Source organism: Bos indicus, chromosome 20, assembly GCF_029378745.1.
Source record: "Bos indicus isolate NIAB-ARS_2022 breed Sahiwal x Tharparkar chromosome 20, NIAB-ARS_B.indTharparkar_mat_pri_1.0, whole genome shotgun sequence".
In the NCBI taxonomy this organism is placed as follows: Eukaryota; Metazoa; Chordata; class Mammalia; order Artiodactyla; family Bovidae; genus Bos; species Bos indicus.
Window position 1 is genome coordinate 31,321,774 of NC_091779.1, and position 27,474 is coordinate 31,349,247.

The following is a 27,474-nucleotide window of genomic DNA, read 5'->3' on the forward strand; positions in this document are numbered from 1 at the left end:
AGACCTCCTGGAGAAGGGATAGTCTACCCCCTCCAGTATTCTTGCTTGGAAAATCCCATAAACAGAGGAGCCCAGCAGGCTACAGTCTGTAGTGTCATAAAGAGTTGGACACGACTGAGCTCCTTTCACTTTACTTCTTTTAAGTGGGTGAGTTCATAGAACTTTCTTAATGCAACAATAAGAAGCTAGCACAACCAATGAGTGGCTCTTTTACCCTCCTGACTACGTAAGTATTGTTTGCTTGCCAGGTCAAGTTGTGTGCTAGAGTTTAATATCCTTCTCAATAAATGAACCCTGAATAATTCACTATTCAGGCAACTTGAGCCTGATAAAACACAACTGCTTTCTACATTATTTGTGTGCTTTATATACTTGACTTCTTTCTCAGGTTTGCCCAGGCCTCCCTGTGAGCTCTGGATTTTTATAATATCCATGAACAAATAGAACTCTGACACATTTCATAATTTATATGACCGATCTGATGCTCTTTTGACAATTGTAGCAATTTCCTTCTTTTTTTAATTTTTGTAAAATCAGGTTTTCCCTGTAGTAAATGTAAGAGAATTCCAAGTTCATCCTGGTCTCTCCCCAGTACTGTGACTATGCTCTATCTTTTAATTCACTGACAGATAATTGGATCACCTGACATATTGTAGTCTCTCCATCTTGTTGCTATTCTACTGCTGCAGAAACTACCAAAACAATAAACATCCCCTTCCTCCATCCAGGGCTTAGCACATAGTAGGCACTCAATAAATATATACTAAAAACACATATGTAGGCAACTGACCTCTTGTTTGGCCAATTACAGTGAAAATAGGACACCATGAGAGCCCTGCATTCCTGTAATGACCAGCCTCTACTGAAGAGAGAGAGATACCAAGGGTTAAATGCCACAAGGTCCTGGCCTGGGAGATGACAATAACTAAACCCAGTGTGACTGGGCTCCATTGTTTTCAAGATTTTCTACAGAATTTGTAGAATTTTCAGAATTTGTACGTCTTTTACCTCTTCTCTATAGCTCTGACATCAGCCTGTCCATAAAATGAACTTTATCTCCATTTCTGTTTCTTGTTCTCCCAGGTCATAACTATCTGTATCAGTGAATTACAGAACCTTTTCTGCAGAAGGAAGTAGGGCAGAATAAACAGCTTCTGACAGGTTGACTTTGCTGAACCCAGACCAGACAGCTGAAGGCAAATTGTACAATTTTCAAGAAAAGTAGGTTTAGGAGGAAGTGAGTGTCTTGGGGATTATAAAAGGTGAAGAAAAAGGATGACTTCCTATTTGAGTCTCAGCTTTCAGAGTTACCCTGGACTCACCAAAATGGCTAAGATTGAAATTAAGAAGATGCCAAATGTTGGGACTCATGTGTGCTGGTGGGGATGTAAATTAATTGCATCACTTTGGAAAACTGTCTAGTAATATCTACTAAAGCTAGATACCTACCCTATGACCCAGAAATTCTATACTTAAGCAATATCCAGTTAAATAAATATGTTCACCAAAACACATACATAAGAATATTCATAGCAACAAATGAGAACTAAGTGCTCATCCATAGTAGAATGGACAGATTTAAAATGTTACATTCATTAATGGAGAGGATGTGGAGAAAAAGGAACCCCCTACACTGTTGTTGAAAATGTAAATTGGTACAGCCATTGTGGAAAACAGAATGGAAGTTCTTTAAGGAAATAGCAACCCACTCCAGTATTCTTGCCTAGAAAATTCCATAGATGGAGGAGTCTGGCCGGCTACAGTCCATGGGTTTGCAAGAGCTGGACATGACTCAGCGATTAAACAACAATGGAGGTTCCTTTAAGAGTTAAAAGTTAAAATGAAAAATCCCAAGAGTTACCATACAATCTAGCAACGGGCTTTCAAGTTAGTGCAGTGGTAAAGAATCCGCCTGCCAATGGAGGAGATGCCAGTTCAATCTCTGGGTTGGGAAGATCCCCTGGAGGAAGAACTGGCAGCCCACTCCAGTATTCTTCCCTGGAAGATTCCAGGGATAGAAAGACACACTCCCCAGACAGATGTAGGCCATCTCAGAACACCCTTGATTGAGCCTGTTGAGAGAGTCTGAAGCACAAGACCAAGTTCAGCTATATCTGGATTACTGACCCACAGACACTGTACGATAATAGAGGTGTGTTGTGTCAAGCCATAAATTCTGAGGCAATTGGTTACGCAGCGGTAGATAATGAATATAAAAGGGATAATGTTATCAGAGAAAATGGTAACAAATCCTGAAGTATTTTTTAAATGTTTATTTATTCTTTTACTTATTTGGTTGCATCCTGAGTCTTAATTGCAGCAAGCAGGATCTTTAGTTGCAGCTTTCGGATTCTCAGATGCAGCATGTGGGATCTAGTTCTCTGACCAGGGATCAAACCCAGGCCCCCTACATTGGGAGCATGGGATCTTAGCCACTGGACCACCAGGGAAGTCTCATTCTTCTTCTTTTTTGTTTTTTCTTTAATTTTTGGCCACACCCTGCTGCATGTGGCACCTTAGGTCCTCAACCAGGAATCAAACCTAGACTGCCGGGAAGTCCAAAAATTCTACAATTAAAGAACACACACTGAGGACTGGGAATCAGGTGAGGCAGCTTCTTTTAAACGCTTTAATAGAAAATATGGTCGACAGTGGGAGCTATTGATATAAAAGGCCGAGAGAAACTGAGGAAAAAGGGATTGCTTAACATCAAACAGAGATATTCCAAGCCTGGCAGAAACCTGAGTGACAGGATATCTGAAGCCAAATGGAATGAAGATTAATGGAGTGTTTAGGTTTGAAAAACTGCTATTATCTTGAGGAATAAGAGGAATTGTCTCTTATTTAATAATTTGAGAAGATATCATTTCTGACTATATAAAAGCCAAATACTTGAATAAAATATCTTTTATTGACATTGACATGGCGTCATATATCTGAACATAAAATTACCAATAATTACTTGATTTTTTTTTTATCAGACTCAGCCTAAATTCTGCTGATTTAGGATTCTGATCAAGAAGCCTTATCCATGGCAGTTCCCCAGGAAGTTCAAAGCCCAAACCAGAGGGTAAAATATTAAAAAAAAAAAAAAAACACTTACAAGAAAGAAAGGCCTAATGGGAAGGAGGATAATAGTTAGTAAACACAATAATAATAGTAATTAGTACAGGAATTCATTTGAGTGGCATGAGAACCAGTTATTTGAAGAAAACTTCTAGACAAGACCATTTTGTTCAACCACGAAATGCCATGAGACCAGTTCACAGAATTTTGACTTCATGCCTTTATAGTTATTTTATTGTTGTTTGGTTTTGGCCGCACTGCACGGCATGTGGGATCTTAGCTTCTCCACCAGGGATTGAACCCACATCCCCTGCATTGTAAGCACAGTGTCTTAACCACTAGGTAACCAGGGAAGTCCCTGAATGGCTGTATTTAGTTCACAGGAGTGAGTGTGCCCATTTTCTCCCCTCTTCCAACCCTAAATGATAAATGTCTTCCATCCAAAACAGAACATTCCCCTTAGCTAAGAGTTACAGTAAACAGGCTGTTTAGGAATCATTGTTAGTTGGCATTCTGGTTCAGATGCTGAAACAAAAGTAGTCCAAACTAGACAGAAGTTTATTTCTCTCTCCTTGCATAGCACTCCAGGTGTAAAACGAGCCTTCGTTCCGAGGCTGAAATGGTGGCTTCATGGTGTCATTTGCCTTGTTTCTCTGTTGCACTCTCGTCCACAGGTGAGCCTGTCCCATGGTTCACCACCGTGAGTTGGGGCCACCCCCAGGCTGCAGTAATTTTGCTAGGTCTGTCATAAGAATGTAGTCTAAATGGGATGACCTAAATAACAGGAATTTATTTTCTCACTGTTCTAGAGGTTAGAAGTCTGAAATCAAGGAGTCGGTATTCTTGGGTCTTTCTGAGGTCTGTGAGGGCAGGGAGCGGCTCCCAGCAACTTCTTGGCTTGCAGATGGTCCTCTCCTCCCTGTGTTTTTTTCCCATCATCTTTTCTCTGCGTGTGCCTATTTCTGTGCCCAAATTTCCCATTTATAAGGACACCAGTTATATTGCATGAGGGCCCACCCCAGTGGCCTTAATTAATTACATCTACAACAACCCTATTTCTAAATAAGGTCACATTCTTGAGTACTGAGGAAGAGGGGCTAGGACTTGAACATAAGGATTTGGCAGTGGGGAGGACAATCAACCCAGAAGATGAGGATGAGTGAGATGGGAGTGAGGGAGGAAATGCTCTTTTCTTTTAAGAGCATGATTGGGAGGTTAAATACCATATTCCCTCAAATCTATTGCCAGGAGTTCACCTCACAAACACCCAACTTCAAAAAAAAAAAAAAAGGAAGGGCTTCCTTGGTGGCTCAGTGGTAAAGAATCCACCTGCCAATGCAAGAGACACAGGTTTGATCCCTGATCTGGGAAGAAGCCCCATGCTATGGAGCAACAAAGCTTGCGCCCCACAACCACTGAGCCTGTGCTCTAGAACCTGGGAGCCACAACTACTGAGCCCCTGTGCCCTATACAGCCTGTGCTCCACAACAAAAGAAGCCACCGCAGTGAGAAGCCTATGTACCACAGTTAGAGAGTAGCCCCTGCTCACCTCAACTAAAGAAAAGCCTGCGTTAGCAACAAAGACCCAGCACAGCCAAAAGTAAATAAATACAATTATTTTATTTTATTTTATTTTATTTTTAAACTTTACATAATTGTATTAGTTTTGCCAAATATCAAAATGAATCCGCCGCAGGTATACATATGTTCCCCAGGGACATACATTCCTCTCTGGTGGTCATATGCCCCGCTAAAACTATTATTAGGGGAACAATGGGAAGATGGATGTTAGGGTGACGAGTAGCTTTAGGTACATTATAGTTTACAAAAATCTTAGGAAGCAGAGAGATAACTTATGCCTCCAAACTGCACTGATAATTAGTCTTTACTTTGAATACTACCTATTTCTGCTTTATTGACTATGCCAAAGCCTTTGACTGTGTGGATCACAATAAACTGTAGAAAATTCTGAAAGAGATGGGAATACCAGACCACCTGATCTGCCTCTTGAGAAATTTGTATGCAGGTCAGGAAGCAACAGTTAGAACTGGACATGGAACAACAGACTGGTTCCAAATAGGAAAAGGAGTACATCAAGGCTGTATATTGTCACCCTGCTATTTAACTTATATGCAGAGTACATCACGAGAAACGCTGGACTGGAAGAAACAAACTGGAATCAAGATTGCCGGGAGAAATATCAATAACCTCAGATATGCAGATGACACCACCCTTATGGCAGAAAGTGAAGAGGAACTCAAAAGCCTCTTGATGAAAGTGAAAGTGTAGAGTGAAAAAGTTGGCTTGAAGCTCAACATTCAGAAAATGAAGATCATGGCATCCAGTCCCATCACTTCTTGGGAAATAGATGGGGAAACAGTGGAAACAGCGTCAGACTTTATTTTTCTGGGCTCCAAAATCACTGCAGATGGTGACTGCAGCCATGAAATTAAAAGACGCTTACTCCTTGGAAGGAAAGTTATGACCAACCTAGATAGCATATTCAAAAGCAGAGACATTACTTTGCCAACAAAGGTTCGTCTAGTCAAGGCTATGGTTTTTCCTGTGGTCATGTATGGATGTGAGAGTTGGACTGTGAAGAAGGCTGAGCACCGAAGAATTGATGCTTTTGAAGTGTGGTGCTGGAGAAGACTCTTGAGAGTCCCTTGGACTGCAAGGAGATCCAACCAGTCCATTCTGAAGGAGATCAGCCCTGGGATTTCTTTGGAAGGAATGATGCTAAAGCTGAAACTCCAGTACTTTGGCCACCTCTTGCGAAGAGTTGGCTCACTGTAAAAGACTCTGATGCTGGGAGGGATTGGGGACAGGAGGAGAAGGGGACGACAGAGGATGAGATGGCTGGATGGCATCACTGACTCGATGGACGTGAGTCTGAATGAACTCCGGGAGTTGGTGATGGACAGGGAGGCCTGGCGTGCTGCGATTCATGGGGTCGCAAAGAGTCAGACACGACTGAGTGACTGATCTGATCTGATCATACCAGAAATGTTGTATTTAGTTCTCACAATAACTGAAAATTTTATATTTTCCCCCCATGTATTTCAAAAGAAGAAATCCAGGCTCAGAGAGATTAAGCAACTTGTCCAATGCTAAACCTATTAAATGCTAAAGCCGGGAATCTAGCTGAGGAGTCTGTCTAGTGCTGAAGCCTGATGTATTTCACCACACCCGCTGTATCCCAAACCCTGGCCAGCAGATCTCAGCATGCTGGCCTCACTGATAACTACTCAGCTTCAGCTCATTTCAGCCTCGGTTCTGAATGGGGACTTGAAGATTTGTATGGAAGACGTCAGAAATGCCCATTTCTAAACTTTATGGGTTAACAAAGTGATGGGCAACTGAAATTTCATATAGAGAACACAATGCCATAAATAAATAAATATATATATATATATATATATAAAACACCCTACACAATACATGTGCATGATAGGCATACACACACACACACACACACACACACACACTGCTTTTGTGGAAAACTACTACTGAGACAGGGAGTGGGCAGGGCAAAACCTTCAGAAGAATGACAGCTGCTGAGGATATGACATAAACTGGTTAAACTAACTGGGTCCAAGATAATGAATGAATTGACTTTCACTAGACTTTGAGCCTCAGTATATGCCCATCATTGGAGAAGGCTATTGCACCCCACTCCAGTACTCTTGCCTAGAAAATCCCATGGATGGAGGAGCCTGGTGGGCTGCAGTCCATGGGGTCACTAAGAGTTGGACATGACTGAGCAACTTCACTTTCACTTTTCACTTTCATGCATTGGAAAAAAAAATGGCAACCCACTCCAGTGTTCTTGCTTGGAGAATCCCAGGGACAGGGGAGCCTGGTGGGCTGCCGTCTATGGGGACACACAGAGTCGGACACGACTGAAGCGACTTAGCAGCAGCAGCAGCAGCATATGCCCATCATAATAGCTAAAGAGCATACCCACAGGGTGCTGGGACAGTTCCAAGGTTGACCATAAAAGGCCAAAAAGTGGACTGGGCCACGTTCTAAGAAATCCCCACCCCATTCCCCAAAATAGCTTGAATATTCCAACTCAGTAGCCTATGAAATTATCCAGCCCTATTAAAACTGACAAGCCTGTAGCTGGAGTCTCTCACACCCAGGGAGATCACCCACACCCTGTCTATGGAGTGTGTATCTCCCTGAATAAACCTTCTTTCTATTTACTATGGCACAATCTTCAGTTCTTTCCTGCATGAAATCAAGAACCCACGCTTGGCAGCCGTCCCAGGGACTCACCTGAGACGTGGGACGTAAGCCTCCTCTTGTGCCCCACTTTCTTTCCTGCAACACTATCCTTTCTTTCTTGACTCCTCACCTCTACCCACAAGGCATCACTTTGCTCAGTTGTTGCTCAAGTTAAAAAATAATCCAATATGATCTCTTAGACATGGAACCTAAAAAAATCTCCCAAATTTGTAGAAACAGAGCAAATTGCTGGTTGCCAGAGGCAGAAGAGGGGCAGTGGGCAAAACTGGTGAAGGTGATCAAAAGCTTCAAGCTTCCAATTATAAGACAAATAAGTCCTGAGGATGTAATATGTAGCATGATGATTATAGTGAACAATACTTTATTGTCTATTTGAAATTTGCTGAGAAAGTATATCCTGAAAGTTCTCCTCACAAGAAAAAAGAGATGGTAACTATGTGTGATGATGCCTATTAATCATTTGCAGTATATATATGGGTCAAACCGTCGTCTTTGTACACCTAAAACTAATATAATGTTTTTCGTTGATTATATCTTAGTAAAAAAAAAACCCACAATGCTTATTAAAAAATGAAGCCTATAAGTAAGAATTCTCTGGAGTTGATCAAAGAAACTTTCATCTCTCTTCCTCTCCCCAAAGATGAAGACAGATAAAACAGTGCTGTTATAGTTTCAGTGATCTCAGCCCATTTCTTTTTAGAGAGACAGAAAATCACCTTGGGATGATGATACGCTAGTCTCAATGGTTCTGCAGAGGGTTTCCTGAATGGCTTTCATTTGCTGCATGAATGTAAGATCAGTGGGCATAGGCAAAAGTCACAATAAGGGCTCTCTCTCCCCTTTATTCTCAGATGGCGCTAGTGGTAAAGAACCTGCCTGCCAATGCAGGAGACATAAAAGACACAGGTTTGATTCCTGGGTGGGGAAGATCCCCTGGAGGAGGGCACTGCAACCCACTCCAGTATTCTTGCCTGGAGAATCCCATGGACAGAGGAGTCTGGTGGGTCACAGTACATGGGGTTGCACAGAATGGGATATGACTGAAGGGACTTAGCAGGCACGCACTTCCCTTTATGGCTTAGCAGCAGTTTCTTCCACTCATCTATGTAAAATTCTGGAGAATGATTATACAATTTGCAGAAGGAGACCAGAGGAAACCTACACTCTAATAAATGCTGGAATGAGAGTTAATGTCAAGGTAATTTCTCGAGGTCTGCTGGCAGACAAATCACCAGTTGCCACTAAGGGAACCTCATCTGAGCCACAGGATTCTTCTCAGCTGATGACTCAGGCTTGATACCAAGGGCTCCGTGTGTGGGTGCAAAGTACATCCTTTTTACCTCAGTGTGTAGTTGACAGTCAAAGCTCTCAGGGCCTGGCCAGTTTGGCATAGTATCTGAGCCCATGTGTGACCTGTGGAGCCAAGCACAGAGCATCTCCTTATGCTGGTCTGTGGTTTGGTTCATTGGCTGTCACCCTCTGGACCATAGTGTTGAGAAAGTTTCATGAGAATGGAAGCCAGGTTTAGTGTGTTCCCAGTTATGTCCTTGGTGTCCGGTGCCGCGACTGGTACATGGCAGATGCTTGGTGAGTAGTTGAGCAAAAAATATACTAATAATACCAGAATCCACTGACAACACCCTAGCAGCCACAGCAACTGTAGATGCTAGTCTCTCTACCCGGTGTTTGGAAAGCAGGCATGCCTTGTTTGAATTGAATTCTTAGACTATTCAAGTAGAAGAGATAGAGTGGCCTTGAGAAGGAATAAAAGTATATTGATTTGCAATCAGTTGACTGGAAGCATAAAAGAAATATGACTGCATTTAAATTCCAATCCAGTGGAACAAGTTTTACTGGCTGCATAAGATATTATTTCAGATATCTAAATCTTGTAGATCACAGGTGACCAACTTCAAGGTTCTGATTCCCCGAAAGGACAGGTCTGAACAAGGTTTATTTCAACAGGGTGCAACCTATCATATTAAATAAATGAGACAAGTAGGGAGCAGAACATAACCTTTAAACAAATGACTTAGCCCAAAGGACACAACATCAGCTCGTTGCTGTGTTTGCTGCGTCGCTTCAGTCGTGTCCGACTCTGTGAGACCCCATGGACTGCAGCCTATCAGGCTTCTCCGTCCATGGGATTCTCCAGGCAAGAACACTGGAGTGGGTTGCCATTTCCTTCTCCAATGCATGAAAGTGGAAAGTGAAAGTGAAGTCGCTCAGTCGTGTCTGACTCTTAGTGACCCCATGGACTGCAGCCTACCAGGCTCCTCCATCCATGGGATTTTCCGGGCAACAGTACTGGAGTCGGGTGCCATTGCCTTCTCCCAACATCAACTCATTCAGATCAGATCAGATCAGTCGCTCAGTCGTGTCCGACTCTTTGCAACCCCATGAATCGCAGCACGCCAGGCCTCCCTGTCCATCACCAACTCCTGGAGTTCACTCAGACTCATGTCCATCGAGTCAGTGATGCCATCCAGCCATCTCATCCTCTGTCGTCCCCTTCTCCTCCTGCCCCCAATCCCTCCCAGCATCAGAGTCTTTTCCAATGAGTCAACTCTTTGCATGAGGTGGCCAAAGTATTGGAGTTTCAGCTTTAGCATCATTCCTTCCAAAGAAATCCCAGGGCTGATCTCCTTCAGAATGGATTGGTTGGCTCTCCTTGCAGTCCAAGGGACTCTCAAGAGTCTTCTCCAGCACCACACTTCAAAAGCATCAATTCTTCGGTGCTCAACCTTCTTCACAGTCCAACTCTCACATCCATACATGACCACAGGAAAAACCATAGCCTTGACCAGACGAACCTTTGTTGGCAAAGTAATGTCTCTGCTTTTGAATATGCTATCTAGGTTGGTCATAACTTTCCTTCCAAGGAGTAAGCGTCTTTTAATTTCATGGCTGCAGTCACCATCTGTAGTGATTTTGGAGCCCAGAAAAATAAAGTCTGATGCTGTTTCCACTGTTTCCCCATATCAACTCGTTAGAACGAACTAAATCCAAGAGGGTGGACAAGTCGACTTCCACTAGATCTTGAGCCTCATATATTCTCACTGTAACACCTCAGCACACCATGACAGCTCTGAGGCCACCGTAAAAGGCCAAAAAGTGGGTCGGGCCAAATTCCCAGAAATCCCCATCCCTTCTCCAAAGTGAAAAGTGAAAGTTTTAGTCACTCGGTGTCTGACTCTTTGTAACTCCATGAACTGTAGCCCACTGGTCTCCTCTTCCATGGGATTCTCCAGGAAAGAATACTGGAGTGGGTAGCCATTCCCTTCTCCAGGGGATCTTCCCGACCCAAGGACTGAACCTGGGTCTCCCGCATTGCAGGCAGATTCTTTACCGTCTGAGCCACCTTAGCCAGAATAATCCTCTTGCCAGAATAGTCATCCCACTTATAAGCCTATGAAATTACCTAGAGCTATAAAAACTGACAACCCCCTACCCTGGGGTCCCTCACCTTCTGAGATGGCGCACACTCTATGGAGTGCATATCTCCCTGAATAAGCCTTCTTCCTCTTTACTATGGCTCAGTCTTGAATTCTTTCCTGCATGCAGCCAAGAACCCACACTTGGCGACAGTCCCAGGGACTCACCTGAGACCTAGGACATAACCATCCTCTACAGCAACACTCTTTTCTGCAACATAAACACATCAATTTTTGTTGTTAGAAACAGGTCCATGATCCAAAATGGGCTCAAGTTACTTTCCAGGGGTTAAAGTGGAAACTTGACATTTCTAGTTCCCCAAACCAAATCTCAAAATCAGGCCAATTTCCCCATCTTTCAGACTGAGAAATCAGAGAGATTGAAGGTAGAGCAGATATTATATGTTATTTGGAGCTAGTATACTCATGATGAGAGCTATATAAATAATTCAAATAGATATTAGCTTTAATAATCATACATGAATTTTGTGGTGTTAGTAATTGCTATTTTTAAAACATACAAAACTTGGAAAGTATATGTGAATCTGTTTTTCTATAAATCAAATATTCCCCTGAATTATGTCATTATTCAATTTATTTTTATAAATTGAACTGTACTTTAAAGGAAGTAGGACAGTTTTGTTGTGTTTTTTAAATTTATTTATTTGGCGGTGCTGTGTCTTTGTTGCAGGATGTGGGATCTTCTATCTTTGTTGTGTCATGCAGGATATACTCATTGCAGCATGCAAGCTCTTAGTTGCAGTACGTGGAATCTAGTTTCCTGACCAGGGATTAAACCTGGGTCCCTTGCATTGGGAGTGCCGTGTCCTAGCCACAGGACCACCAGGTAAGTCCCCAGGGCAGTTTTTTACCTAAAGAAACTTCTACAAAAAAACTTGGATAAAATGAATATAATTTTTTTAACGCTAATGCTGACATTTGTTTTTGCTTGTTCGTTTGTGTAGAATCTAACCCTTGGACTGCAAGGTGATCCAACCGGTCCATCCTAAAGGAGATTAGCCCTGGGTGTTCATTGGAAGGACTGATGCTAAAGGGGAAACTCCAATACTTTGGCCACCTAATGCAAAGAGTTGACTCATTGGAAAAGACCCTGATGCTGGGAGGGATTGGGGGCAGGAGGAGAAGGGGACAACAGAGAATGAGATGGCTGGATGGCATCACTGACTCGATGGACATGATTTTGAGTGAACTCCCGGAGTTGGTGATGGACAGGGAGGCCTGGCGTGCTGTGATTCATGGGGTCACAAAGAGTCGGACATGACTGAGCAACTGAATTCAACTGACGTAGTAGAAAAAGCACTGGGTTGTTTTGGTCAGACACACCTCAATAGTCACTGGAAGGATAGATGCTGAAGCTGAAGTTCCAATATGTTGGCAACCTGATATGAAGAGATGACTCATTGGAAAAGACCCTGATGTTGAGGAAGGTTGAAAGCATGAGGAGAAGGGGATGACAGTGGGTGAGATGGTTGGATGGCATCCCTGACTCAAAGGACACGAGTTTGAGCAAAGTCCAGGAGATAGCGAAGGACAGGGCAGTCTGGCCTGTTGCAGTTCATGGGGTTGCAAATAATCGGACATGACTTAGTGACTGAACAACAATAACATAAAATGTTGATTTGTTTATTTACAAATGGAGATAGTAAAACCAGCCTCTAAAGATTGCTGTTGTGGAGTCACAGAAGGCGATGTGATAACAGAAGAATAATCTATCTCTGAGAAGGATTGTGTGTTGTGAGAAATTCTAAGCCACCATGGCTGCCTTAGATGATGGAGAGAACCACCATCCATGAAAGTGAGCAGCCTCTAGAAGCTGGAAAGACAAGAAAGGAAATGAATGTTCTCTGGAGCCTCCAAAAGGAATGCGGACCTACAGACACCCGGAATTTTGCCTAGTGAGACTGACTTCAGACTTCGGTTTGATAATAAATTTCTGTTAACAGAAGTCATTTAAAAAATTGGTGTGAGGGTTTAAAGTAAAGCACTGTGCTGGCTACATAAGAGGTACTCAGGAACTATTTGTTCGTTTCTTTTTAAAATTAATGAATGAATGAATTTGGCTACCTCTGGTATTAGTTGGGGCATTTGGGATCTTTCCGGGATCTTTTGTTGAGGGCCGCACGTTCCTCAATTGCAGCTCATGGGCTTAGTTGACCTGAGGCATGTGAGGTCTTATTTCCCTCAGCAGGGTGTCGAACCCATGTTCCCTGCATTGCAAGGCAGATTCTTAACCACTGAACCACCAGGGAACCCCCTATTTGTTTTTTGAGAAGACGGCATTCTGGCTTAAGTGAAAAAAATCTCTGAGGGTGAAGGCATTCTCTCCACCTTGACTTTCACTTTCTGACCCCTAGCACTTGAGGATTATAACTTGACCTCAATCATGTCATCAATAATTGCGGAAAGATCTGTCATGTGCAGGCTTCCCTGGTGGCTCAGTGGTAAACAATCCACCTGCCAAGCAGGAAACTTGGGTTTGATTCCTGGATGGGGAAGATCCCCGGAAGGACGGCATGACAACCCACTCTAGTATTCTTGCCTGGAGAATCCCACGGACAGCGGAGCCTGGCGCGCTACAGTCCATAGGGTCGCAAAGAGTCAGATACGACTTAGCGACTAAACAACAACAGTCTTGTGCTTTAAAAAAAATAACTAAAGGGAGTCTTCACAAGGTCTGAGTGGTGACGTGGGAGCTATTACTAATAGAACAGAGAATGTGCCCCTCAGGGCAGCAACTTCACATGTGTCATTGTAGCTGAGGCAGCAGCAAGGTAGCAGAAACAAGGTCAGAGCAAAAGCGCACAAATCGTCTGTCCCTGAGCGTGGATGAGCAATACCTTTGGGCTCTGAGGGTCGCACTGAAGATAGGTCAAATCTGACCAGCTTGTTGGTGGGATTACAAAATATTCTAATTGGGCATCAGAATAATGTGTCCTGGTCTTTTAGTCACATGCATCATTTGTTTTACACCAAGGAAATAGCTTCTGTTTCATTTATGAATTGGACAGGGGAGAAATCCAAAAATGTCATAGCTTACTTCCCCCCACCCTGTCCTCCCCATCCCTGCCCCTTGCTCCCTTTCTTTATCTGGATCTGAGACCTGAGTGGAAGCAAGTTAGAGCACACAAGAGAAAAGGATAAAGTGTAGTTGTCTCCTGGTATCCTTTTGCCTGGGAGTGGGACTGGGTCCAAGACTCCTATGAGTACCAAAATTCATGGATTTTCAAGTCCTTTATATAAAATGCTGTAGTATTTGCATATGACCTATACACATCCTCCCATAGATATTAAATAATACATAGATTACTTATTCTATGATGTAAATGCTATTAAATAGTTGCCAGTGTGTGGCAAATTCAAGTTTTGCTCTTTAAACTTGCTGGAATTATTTTTCCAAATATTTCTGATCCTCAAAATATTGGTCGAATCCTCAGGTACAGAAACTACGGAGACAAAGGGCCAACTCTAGCTGTAGCTCTTTGAGATAAGGACAAGATTTGGGGATGTTCACAATGGTATTGTCTTTGTTTTTGGTTTCCATCTGCTTCTATTTGGCAGCGAGACTACTTCCTCAAGGCGATAGATGGAGATCAGTGACAGTGACTCTTAACCCCTTTCCTGTAACCACATAAGGTGTGGTGTGGAAGAAATGGTGCCAGAAGTGGAGTCCACTTGGATCATCCATGGAATATTGAATTACTGGCCCCAATTCTTACTCTTCCCTGCAGACATGACCTTTGCCTGGTGGTGTTGCAGCTCCTCTCACAAAAGCAGAGTGTGCTCCCTTCCCCTTGACCTTGGACTTGATTCCATGATTTACCTTGGCAGGTTAGCAAATGTGATACAATAGAAGCTTAAAAAGTGCTTTGAGGGTGGGGCTAGCCCTCTGTCACTGAAGAAGAATCCTCCACTCTGGATAGCTTTTCCCTCGATTCTAGGTCCCAGGCTAAAAACACATAGAGAAGAGATATGAGCTGGCCAGAACCAGAGTTGAGTAGAGCTGTTCTGCTGAACCCAGCCTGAATCAGTTAATCCTTGACTAACACTCAGTCATTTGAGCAAATAGATGATTGCTGTTTGAGATGATTTCTTATCAGTGCTAGTTGACTTATCAGTTCAGTTCAGTCGCTCAGTCATGGCTGACTCTTTGAGACCCCATGAACCGCAGCACACCAGGTCTCCCTGTCCATCACCAATTCCCAGAGTCCACCCAAACCCATGTCCATTGAGTCGGTGATGCCATCCAACCATCTCGTGCTCTGTTGTCCCCTTCTCCTCCTGCCCTCAATCTTTCCCAGCATCAGGGTCTTTTCCAATTAGTCAGCTCTTCGCAGCATGTGGCCAAAATATTGGAGTTTCAGCTTCAGCATCAGTCCTTTCAATGAATATTCAGGACTGATCTCCTTTAGGATGGACTGGTTGGATCTCCTTGCAGTCCAAGGGACTTTCAAGAGTCTTCTCCAGCACCACAGTTCAAAAGCATCAATTCTTCGGCGCTCAGCTTTCTTTATGGTCCGACTCTCACATCCATACATGACTACTGGAAAAACCATAGCTTTGACAAGACGGATGTTTGTTGGCAAAGTAATGTCTCTGCTTTTCAATATGCTATCTAGGTTGGTCATAACTATTCTTCCAAGGAGTAAGCGTCTTTTAATTTCATGACTGCGATCACCATCTGCAGTGATTTTGGAGCCCAGAAAAATAAAGTCTGACACTGTTTCCACTGTTTCTCCATCTATTTCCCATGAAGTGATGGGACCGGATGCCATGATCTTCGTTTTCTGAATGTTGAGCTTTAAGCCAACTTTTTCACTCTCCTCTTCCACTTTCATCAAGAGGCTCTTTAATTCTTCACTTTGCACCATTTAGTTATTGTTCAGTCCCTCAGTCATGTCTGACTCTTTGTGACCCCATGGACTGCAGCACACCAGGCTTCCCTGTCCTTCACTATCTCCCAGAGTTTGCTCAGATTCATGTTTGATGATGCCATCCAACCATCTCATCCTCTGTCACCACCTTCTCCTCCTGCCTTCAATCTTTCCCAGCATCAGGGTCTTTTCCAGTGAGTCAGCCCTTTACAACAAAATGGCCAAAAGATTGGAACTTCAGCTTCAGCATCTATCCCTCAAGTGAATATTCAGGGTTGATTACCTTTAAGATTGACTGGTTTGATCTCATATTTCTGTGGAAAGGAGGTAGAGAGCAAGGGGTACTCTTTTCATGGGGATTCACAGGAATATGTCACAGGGAAAATGCTGCTACATCAAGGAATGGAGTAGAAGAAAATTTGTGATGGGGCTAGAGTGACAAAGAGGCTATGAGAATAACAAGATTAATCTGGTGGATAAGAGAAAATAAAACCAGAGGAGTACTATTATGAAACCAAACCTGGATCTGCTCACCAGCAGAACAGTAGAATGGATCTCAGGTGGTCTTGGCATGTAGCGAGTTGAAACAGATTGAGGTTGGGTTGTGGTGGTTAGCCCACTAGATCCTAGCTTCTATACCAGTGGTCAGAGCTGCAAAGCTCTGCAGCTGCAAAGCTTTGCCAGCTGCAAAGCTGGCTCTCCAGCTTTGCAGAAAAGAATTCCCACAAAGACTGAAAGGAGTGAAACAAATAAAGTGCTTATTATGAGGGAAAAGAGTACGGTACGTGTAGAAAGACACACACTCTGGTCTGCACTCTGGTGGCAGTTTTAAACACGTACATGGTTTTCTCTTGAAAACCCAGAAGAATGGTTTCAATCATTCTTATTTGTCTGGTTCAGAGTCCATATTTGGTATATCACAGGATCCTTCCGTGTATGCCCACACTTCTCTTAGCCAAGATGAATTCTCCTGAAGAGGCCTAAGGGTGGTTATCATCACTTAGCATCATTCCCCTTTTGACCTCCAAGGAGCTTTTCTGTATATGTGTAGTTGGGCTGATCGCCTGACTTCAAGAATGAGAAATATGGTGAGATATTTCAAAAATGAGAAGTATCTATTGATGCTTTCAAATTGTGGTGTTGGAGAAAACTCTTGAGAGTCCCCTGGACTACAAGGAGATCAAGCCAGTCAATCCTAAAGGAAATTAACCCTGAAATATTCATTGAAAGGACTGTTGCTGAAGCTGAAGCTCCAATACTTTGGCCACCTGATGAGAAGAGCCAACTCATTGGAAAAGACCCTGATGCTGGAAAAGATTGAGGGCAGGAGGAGAAGAGGTTAATAGAGGATGAGATGATTAGATAGCATCACTGACTCAATGGACATGAATTTGAGCAAGCTCTGGGAGATAGTGGAGGACTGAAGAGGCCAGCACGCTATAGTCCATAGGATCGCAAGAAGTCAGACGTGACTTAGTGATTGAACAACAACACAACAATCTTCTATCTGGGCCAGACTCAGCCTCTTCCCTCAATCATCTTGCTAATTTCATCTTTGAGTATCAGTCCACAGAGAATTAACTCCAATTCTGTTTGGAGAAGGGGCTTTTTGCCCTGGGACTCATCTATCTCCTGCCTCAATTTCATGGTCAGAGAAGGGAATGGCAACCCACTCTAGTGTTCTTGCCTGGAGAATCCCAGGGATGGGGGAGCCTGGTGGGCTGCCATCTATGGGGTCTCACAGAGTCAGACACAACTGAAGCGACTTAGCAGCAGCAACAACAATTTCATGGTGGAGAAACTTGGCAAACATGAGCCAGGTGATCAAGGTCAACATGAACAGAGATAAGTCATGGAGAATTAATTCTCTGGTGGTCAGGTCTCTGTGCTTCCACTGTAGGGGGCACAGATTTAATTTCTGGTCAGGGGACTAAGATCCCACATGACATGCCAAAATAAAAACAAAAACCAGTGGTGAGTCATGTTGATAGTAAGTAACCTTGATATGATCTGAGGAGAATAGCACCTTGATCTCTGGTCTTCTTCCAAAATATCCCATAACCCTAGCCTGACCTTGGGAAAAAACATCAGACGAATCCCAGTTGAGAAACATTCTACAAAATAATTGATCAGCTTTCTCAAACCTATCAAAACCAGGGAAAGTCTGAGGAGTAAGAGAACTGAATGAAGGTGGTCAAAAGGTACAAACTCCTAGTTTTAAGATAAATAAGTTCTGAGGATGAAATGCATAACATGGTGACTCTCGTTAGTGCTGCTGTTTTATATATTAGAAATTTGCAAGGAGAGTAAATCCAAAGAATTCTCATGATGAGGAAAAAAAACCACTTATCTTCTTTTTTGGTGTCTGTATGAGATGATGGATGTTAACTAACATTGTGATAATCATTTCATAATAAATATACATATGTATATGTAAGTCAAGTCATTATACTGTACACCTTAAACTATACAGTGCTATATCTCAATTATATCTCAATAAAAGTGAAAGAAAAAAATACTCAAGGGCTTCTCCAGTGGCTCAGTGGCAAAGAATCTGCCTGTCAGTGCAGGAGACATGGGTTTGATCCCTGATCTGGGAAGATCCCACATGCTGAGGAACAACGGAGCCCGTGAACCACAACCACTGAGCCCATGTCCTAGAGCCCGGGAGCCACAACTACTGAGCCCACGCGCCACAACTCCTGAAGCCAGGGCACCCTAGAGCCCTGTGCTCTGCAGAAAGAGAAGCTAGAGCGTGAGAAATAGAGAGTATCCCCTGCTTGTCGAAACTAGAGAAAAGCCCGAGCAGCAACAAAGTCCCAACACAGACATAAATAAATACAATTTTTTAAAATTCTTGAAAGCAAAGCAACAACAACAAAACTATAACAGAGAAAGTCTGAGAAACTGTCACAGCCCAAACTGTCACAACCACTTAATATAATGTGGTATCCTGGTTAGGATCAAAAACAGAAAAGGATCATTAGGTAAAGGCTAAAGAATAAAAATTAATTAATGATAATGTATTGATATTGGTTCATTAGTTGTGATAAATGTATCATATGTAGGATATTAACAATAGGGAAATCTGAATGTGGAGTACAGGGAAACTTTTTTGTATGACATTTGCAACTTTTCAATAAATGTAAAATTAATCTAAAAAATGTATTTAAAAAATTAGAAAAGTAGATATTCTTAACCAAATTCTCACTTTCTCCAAAAGGCTCTTTAGCTTTGGTTTCACTTATTCATATCTCTTCCCTCTCGTTCCTCAAGTCCTGGAAATTCTAGTTCGCCTGCCTGTCTTTGAAATGGTGCCCTTGAGTTCTCTTCTCGCCCTACATTTGTTCCTATGTCGCTTGCTTTCATCCTAGCACATCTGACCAGGTTTCTAGCTGCCAGATTGGTAGCTGTGAGTGGTGTGATGCCCCAGGCTGAACAAGACATGGAAGGTCAAGACTGCCAACTTACTTTCATGTCAATAACTCAAACTTATTCACCTTAATAACTTGTCTTTCTTCTCAGAGCAAAGACACTTTCTTTAAGGAGTTGTGAAAACAAGAAAGCATTCTAATTTTAGGCATTTTAAAAAATCTTAGAATTTAAGAACATGGCAGGAATTCTAAATATCATCTGGCTAAAAACTTTCATTTTAAAGATAAAGAGAATGAGGGCCATAAAATATAAGGTTGACAAGGGTAAGCACAAAGCTGGGTTTCCAGATTCAGATAGCATATGTGCAGTTCATGACACAAAACTCATAGAGAAATAATGACCCAGATCAACTATATTCATATCAGAATATAGTTATCAAGGATCTACTTTGGACAAAGAGGTAATGGAAACATGAGCTAGAGCAGTAGGTATCCTCAAGGAGCTTCCAATATAGGGATGGGTGGGAAAGAACAGTAGCATGGGGGTAACTGTAATGTAAGCAAGAGTATACATGTGAAGTAAGAGGTATAAGGTGGTAAGGAGGGAGGTATGACATCCAGTTAAGTATATCAAGAAAGGATTCATGGAGGCGATATCATTCGTGGTGGACTTTGAAGGATGGGTGAGATTCTGATGGGTGGACATGGTGTTGGGGGAGACATTTTAGGCAGAAGAAGGGTACAAGCCAAGTCAGAAATGTGGGATAGTACAGAACAGGCTGCATTGGTGGTTTAGATGCTGTTTTGTCCGTTCCTGCGACACCATGGACTGCAGCCTGCCATGCTCCTCTGTCCATGGAATTTCCCAGGCAAGAATACTGGAGTGCGTTGCCATTTAACTTCTTCAAATCCTTTGATCTCAAACAGGGATCAAACCCAGGTCTCCCGCATTGCAGGCAGATTCTTTACTAACTTAGCTATGAGAGAAGCAAGAGCAAATCCACTGGTTTAGGGAGAAAATTCTGCAATCGGCCAGGATAATATCACAGAGGGTTTTGAATGCCTGTGACTTAGGTCTTTGAATGCGTTTGACTTTGGTATTTAATTCTGCAAGTGATGAAAGTGACAGTGAAATTCTCTTAGTCGTGTCTGACTCTCTGCGACCCCATGGACTATACAGTCCATGGAATTCTCCAGGCCAGAATACTGGAGTGGGTAGCCTTTCCCTTCTCCAGGGGATCTTTCTGACCCAAGAATCAAACCGGGGTCTCCTGCATTGCAGGTGAATTATTTACCAACTGAGTTATCAGGGAAGCCCTGTAAGTGATGAGGAGTGCCTGATTTGTGCTTCTGGTAGGGAAGAGGAGGCCCTTTATCTGGCTCGGGTTAGTGCTTTCACTGCAGAGTGGTAAGAAGGTCAGAGGCACACTTACCCCCGGTGTGGAAGCAGAGCATAAAGTGGACTGGGGGAGGGAATGCCCCTTGAATGAGGCGGGAACAATTGGGGAACCACAGTGTCTTATGAGAATATGGGGCTTAAGTAGAACAACAGAAGCATAGCCAGGAAAATGTGTGAGCCAGGAGAAATGGGAGATGCATCAGAGTAAGAATGGACAGAACTTACAGCCAGTTTAAGAACCAGGGAGGCCAAGAGATTTTCTGAGCAGTGAGCTATGGAATAAGATGATGGGAAGACTGGGAGGGTCAGGAAACTATAAGAGGCTCCTTTATTGTTGTTTAGTCACTAAGTCACGTGGCCTCATGGTCTGTAGCCCACCAGGCTCCTCTGTCCATTCTTTTAAAAAACAATTTTGGCTCCACCCCATGGCATATGGGACCTAGTTCCCTGACCAGGGATTGAACTTGTGCCCCCTTTATTGAAAGTGGAGTCTTAACCAGACTGCTGGTGAAGTCCCTGGACTATTCATTTGCTCATGCTGGGCATCAAGGGGTTATAGAAGGAAATTAAATTGATATAACTGAAAATTCCAAAGTGAGTGCTAGAATAAGATACAGCTTTTTGAGGGAAACACTAAAGCACTGGTTTCAGAATTCCAAAAGCATTCAAGCCGTAATAAGGGTGTGATGGCCAGTTTTATGTGTCAGCTTAGGCCACAGTCCCCAGTTACTCAATCTAACACTAATCTAGGTGTTGCTGAGAGGGTACTTTGTAGCTGTAATTAAAATCCAAAGTCAAGTGACTTTTAGGGTGATTATCTGGGTGGGTCTGATTCAATTAGCTTAAAGGCTTGAAGAGCACAGGTGGGGCTTCTTGAAGAATCCCCTTGCAGAACAGCTTCAGCTCCTGCCAGGGAGGTCCAGCCTGCCCTCCCAGGAGGCCTGCCCTAAGGCTTGGCCTCTACAACCACGTGAAGTCAATGCCTTGGGATTAGTCTCATAGTGTACATCTCCTATCATCTCTCTATCTCTGGTTGAACCCTGACAAAGTATATTGATGAGTTGACAGAGGAGGACTTAAGAAACAATACAGTGAGGACACTTTCTTCGGAAGGAGGTATGCTTTGATTTCCTTCCCTCAAGTGAGGTGGGGCTTCAGTGGGACCACTGAGAGTGGTATTCTTTAATCCTCCTGCCAATGCAGAAGACTCGGGTTCAATCCCTGGTTTGGGAAGATCCCCTGGAGAAGGATATGGCAACCCACTCCAGTATTCTTGCCTGGGAAATCCCATGGACAGAGGAGCCTGGTGGGCTGCAGTCCATGGGGCCTCAGAGAGCTGGATGCAACTGAGCACACACACACACAAAGGATAGACACTTCACACAAAATATGCAAGAAGTATCACGATATTTTCTTGATATTCTTTGTAGTTAAGAAACCAGGCACCAGGCAGAACTACCCTGAATTTTTAAAGCAGTTAAGAGTGTCAGAAAATATAATTGACTTGATATCACCACAAAATACAATCAAATTAATATCAAGGTATCCCAGTTACATATTTGCTGCTTCTTGGCTCCAAATGCAACATTTTTGTTTGCTCTTTGAAAACAGTTCTGGTACCTTTAGATACTTTTCCTTTGCCAGCTGGCATGATGTTAAGCTTTCTCAACAGAGAGAGTGCTAGAAAGACATTGGAGGAGGAAAAAGATTTTTTACATCCTAATTCTGTGTGTGGCTCTCAAGGACACAGTGCCTGGGGTGATGGGAGGTGTGTGGGGTGGGGTGTGTGGGGGGCTGAGGTGCATGGGGGTGGTTAGGGGCGTGGGGAGTAGGGTGCATGGCAGGTAGTAAGGGTGCGGGTTGGGTGCATGGGGGATGGTGGAGGGTGTGGGAGGGTGAGGTGCATGGGGGTGGGTGGGGTGCATGGGGGTGGCCCCCAGAGGCCAGTAGCTGTCCCCCTCCCCTATACTGGCTCCCCAGTCCTCAGCAGTTTTGTAGCCCAGTGCCTCTGGTGAGCCCTAACTACTTCCCCACCACTCCAGACAGTTAATTTCCAGCAAATTATTAAAGGACCTGGCATCACAGTGATTTCTCTGTCCTTCCATGAGCCACAGCCAAGCTCTCTCCAACAGAATGTGGGGATCACAGCCTGGGGGAGCAGGGCTTCCTCTTCTGTGCTCTCTCTCAGCCCTGAGGGTGGTGGCTGCTCCTTCTCTCTGCTACTCCTGCATGCTTTCGAGTTCCCTTTCCTTCCGAACTAGCCCATCCTCAAACCAGAAAGGGAGGTCAGCCAGTCAGCACTACAGTCAGAGTCATGCCAGGCGGGAAGTGATCATGAATACACTTTTGGACTTCGCCCTTGGAAAACCCATGGCCCAGCCACTATCAGATCTCCACTTCTTTGCAGCACTAGCTCCAGACTCAAGTCCCAGGTGGATGCATCTGACGGATGCCTTTCTCCCTAACTCTTAGGTGCTCTGGAAAAGTGATTAGCTGCTGTTCTCATCTGATTGTGGGGGGAAGACATAAAGAAACATTCATGGGGAATTCCCTAACTATAGGAAAGAAGTCTACATGCTAAGAAGTCAGGAGGAAAGAATGACAAATGTGCGCTCTCCTTTTTGGCGTTAGCGCAGATAACCAACTATTTTTGGCATTGGAGCAATTAACCAAATGTTTGCATGGATTAAAGTAGGTCATGCTTAAACCCACAATTTTGTATTCTGTAGTAGCTTTATGATCACCAGAGAGATGAAACACAGAGCATGACTTTTAAAAATATATATACAGTGAATATACATTACTGTGTGTAAAATAGATGCCTAGTGTGAACCTGCTGTATAACACGGGGAGTTCAGCCTGCTACTCTGTTATGGCCTACTGGGGTGAAATGGAGGGGGCGGTGGGAGGAAGGTTCAAGAAGGAGGGGATATATGTGTACTTATGGCTGATCTCACCAACACATTGTAAAGCAATTATCTTCCAATTAAAAATAAAATTTAAAAAGTACACAGTGAATTTTATTTTATATTTACTTATTTTTGGCCTCAAGCCTTGTGGGATCCTAGTTCCCCAACAGGGATTGAACCCAGGGCCACAGCATTGAACGTGCCAAGTCCTAACAACTGGACTGCCAGAGAACGCCCCACAAAGTGTGACTTTTAAAGAATTAAAGTCCATAAGATAAAAAGTTAATACAGCAATAAATGTTTACCTTCATTCCAATTGCAAATCAAGAAAATATGTAAACCAAGAAATATTAATAGTTATACCATACATTTTTATTAGTTTTTAAACTGGACGTATTCAGTACGTGAGGACAGCGCTTTAACATTCTTTTCTCAGTTCAGAAAGTGAGCCCCAAGCCAATATTCAAAAATGGCCACTAAGCTCTCATTTCTTTTTCCTTTCTGTCTTTTTCTGAAGTACTCAGATTTGGTAATCATGTTGATAACTGTTCCGGGCATATTGTTCCATAATTATCCCAATTATCCTAACGGTTGCTACAACCGGGGACGCATTTTCAGAGTAAGATTATAAGCGAATATAAACAGTATTTGAACATAATTTCTGCAGAATAACATTTCATCTGCTAGGCTGGCAGCTGGGAGAGTTTAGAGCTCCTTGCACTTTTCCAAAAGAAAGGAAACACATCCTTCCTGGACAAGACACACCCACAAGCATCAAAGATATTTTCCAAAAACTGATTTTTAAACATCTGTGAATTGGCATTTCTTATTCTTGTTTACAGTCTTCCTAGGTGGTGGTAGTGGTAAAGAACCCACCTGCCAATACAGGAGACATAAGAGACATGGGTTTGATCCCTGGGTTGGGAAGATGCCCCTGCATGGCAACCCACTCCAGTATTCTTGCCTGGAGAATCCCATGGACAGAGGAGATGGGCGGGCTACAGTCCGTGGGGCCGCAGAGAGTTGAATGCAACTGAAGCGACTTAGCACACAGGCACACGCATTCTTGATTACATGTAAGATTTTATTTTTCTGTGCTTTTCTAGGCAGCCGTACTTAAAACTGGCATTCTGACTATAATACACATCAGAATTTTGGTTGATGAGTTTATTTCTGTGCCTTTTACCAGAAGTTGGCTTCTGAGCCCCCAGGGCCAAGTGCCAAGTCCTTGAGTATGTACCGTTTCTAAAGGAAATGAAAACTGGGCTTGTGTGGCCTCTCTGGAGAAGCTGCTTACCTTCCCTCTTTCCGATGTCTACCACCTCGTTCTGTCCTTGGCCACAAATGTGCTTTTTTTGTTTGGGGCGGGGGGCGGTGGAGTGGTACACAGAATAGTGGAAAGAGAGTGAGTTTTGGCACAGAAGACTTGGATTCGGATCCTAACTTTGTCATTTACTGTGGGCAAACTACTTTAACTGTCTGCTGCTCAGTTCTTCACTTGTAAATTGGGAATAATATCTGCTTACAGGTTGGTGGGTAAGATAATGTACCTAAGTTGCCCATTACAATGCTTAGAAAATAGTAGATGCTCAATAAATGATGGCTGGTATTAAAATGTTTTCATGTGATTGGCAAGTAACTCCTAGAATCACAGTGAGGGAGGAATATGCCATTGAACTCATTTTTTCTGCCCAGATTAGAGAAGAGGAAAAACCCCTACACAGGAGGATTTTTAAGCTACTGACTGTAATTTCCACATTTCCCCCTATTCTCAAGTTCCACTGTTACTTTTAAGATAACTTTTTCTCTTCTGGTTAAATGTGTGGTTCTGCTGCTGCTGCTGCTGCTGCTAAGTCGCCTCAGTTGTGTCCGACTCTGTGCGACCCCATAGACGGCAGCCCACCAGGCTCCCCCATCCCTGGGATTCTCCAGGCAAGAACACTGGAGTGGGTTGCCATTTCCTTCTCCAATGCATGAAAGTGAAAAGTGAAAGTGAAGTTGCTCAGTCATGTCCGACCCTTAGCGACCCCATGGACTGCAGCCCACCAGGCTCCTCGGTCCATGGGATTTTCCAGGCAAGAGTACTGGAGTGGGGTGCCATTGCCTTCTCCAAATGTGTGGTTCTAAGTCTGGCTAATTCTTTTTAGTTCTTCAAAACTCACTTCAGTCAGACTTGCCTTTTGTCCATTCTCCAAACAGGCAGAGTTTATTTTTATCTCAGAACCTTTGTACTGGCTGTTGTTCTTACAATATCCAGAGCTTCATATAGCTGGCTTCTTCTCATCATTGATTTCCTAGATCAGCTGTCCCAGAAATGAATTTTTTTCCTAACTTCCTCAGGTATCACTATCCTCCTCCCAGCCAATCAGCTTCTTTCTTATTATCCTGGTTTATTTTCTTAATAATATGCAATGTGGAAATATTCCATCCTATTATGGATTTATTTATATATATTTACCTGGTGCCTCTGCATGTTTGAGATAGTGATTCATAATTAGAAATATATTTTTGATCTTCGTCCTGTTTCTGGCACAGAGTTCTTAAAACCCTTGGAATTTCCTATGTCATAAGAGTGATAAAGGTATCTTGCTATTCAATCACAAACCTCTTTCAACCCATACCTGAGTTTATATTAATAAAGTGAATTTTTAAAAGCATCTAAGGCTGTGACTGGTTGCCAAGGGAACCAACCAGGTGATTAGAAGGTTGGAACTTTCAGAACTTACCCCCAACACCTCTGGGGAAGGAAGAGGGGCTGGGTAATGAATTCAGTTAATAGCAGCCAATGATTTAATCAACAATGCCTAAAAAATGAAGTCTCCAGAAAGCCCCCAAAGGATAAGATTTGGAGGACTTCTAGATTGGTGAACAGGAACATAGTCACATGCTGGGAGGCTGGCCCACTCCAAACTCCATGGAGACAGATGCTTCTGTATGTGGGACCCTTCTGAACCTCACCATGTGCATCTCTTCATCTGTCTATTGGTGAGTATCCTTTACTAACCTTTGTAATAAGCTAGTAATCCAGTAAATAAAATATTCTCCTGAGTTCCATGAGACACTCAAGCAAATTAACTGAACCTGAGGATGCAGAATGGGAATTTCTGATTCATAGCTGGCAAGTCAGAAACACAGCTAACCACCTAAATATGTGATTGGTGTCTGAAGTGGTTTGGGCTGGGGGGCAGTCTTGTGGGACTAGACCCTTAACCTGTAGAACTGAGTTAAACTGTGGGGCACCCAGCTGGTGTTGAAGACTTGCTTTATATGTGGAAAACCCAGGTCTGGTTTCAGAAGTGAAGCTGTGTTATAGCAGAGTGTTGACAGTGCAGGAAACACACAAGACTGTATTTTCTTTAGTGCATACTCAGTGGCTCAGTTGTGTCTGATTCTTTCTCGACCTCCTGGACTGTAGCGCGCTAGGCTCCTCTGTCCATTTCCTTCTCCAGGAGGTCTTCCCAACCCAGGGATCAAAACGGAGTCTCCTGCATCTCCCTCATTTGAAGGTGGATTCTTTACCACTGAGCCACCTGGGAAGCCCATGCATTTGCTTTAGCCCACTCCACTAGAAAATAGCTGGGAACAAGGACTTGTTCTGTCTTGTTTCCAACTGCTAACCTTATAAGGATGGAAATCTCGAGCAAGGAAGGAGACTTTCAGAGAAAAATGCCAGCTCCAAGGAAAGCGTTCTTGAAAGATGGAGACCACAAAAATAATAAAAGACATCAACTGACTTCTTGGATCAAATTATCCTTGAAACAAAACCAACCTCCTGGATTTTTCATGTGAATCAATTTGATTAGGCTAGTTCCTGTTGGTTTCTATTCTTTGCAACCAGAACAGTGACTCATACACCAAAAAATGGAGTCTCCATATCAGATCAACCAGCCTCCAATTAGGGTTTAAAACGAATGAACTGGCATAAAGCTGCAAGCCTGGCTGGCAGAATCCTGTGATTGCTGGGCCTCTGTGTAGCCCCAGGGACCCACATCCACACGTAGGAAGTGTGGGTGCTCAAGTGGAACAGCTTCCAGCTGGAGGCTCCTCCACATTGGCAGATACCCTTCATGCCTATCTTCAGTCCTTTGCTCCATCCTCCTGATGAACAGAATCCAATTCTTAGGGGAGGCTAAAGCTAATTATGATCAT

The 27,474-nt window shown here is 43.3% G+C and overlaps 1 protein-coding gene across 4 annotated transcripts in view; it reads left to right on the forward strand.

The window, feature by feature from the left end:
* Positions 1-12,773, forward strand: part of CCL28 (C-C motif chemokine ligand 28) — a 50,655-nt gene extending 37,882 nt beyond the window's left edge. For 2 of the 4 annotated variants that reach the window (XR_011562436.1, XR_011562435.1), the window contains 3 exons: positions 2,521-3,740; positions 11,443-11,598; positions 11,717-12,773. The gene's annotated coding sequence lies outside the window, so the exon portion shown is untranslated. The remainder of the gene's footprint in view (positions 1-2,520; positions 3,741-11,442; positions 11,599-11,716) is intronic. The other 2 variants (XR_002183170.2, XR_011562437.1) reach the window with 2 other exon arrangements.
* The last annotated feature ends 14,701 nt before the right edge of the window (positions 12,774-27,474 follow it).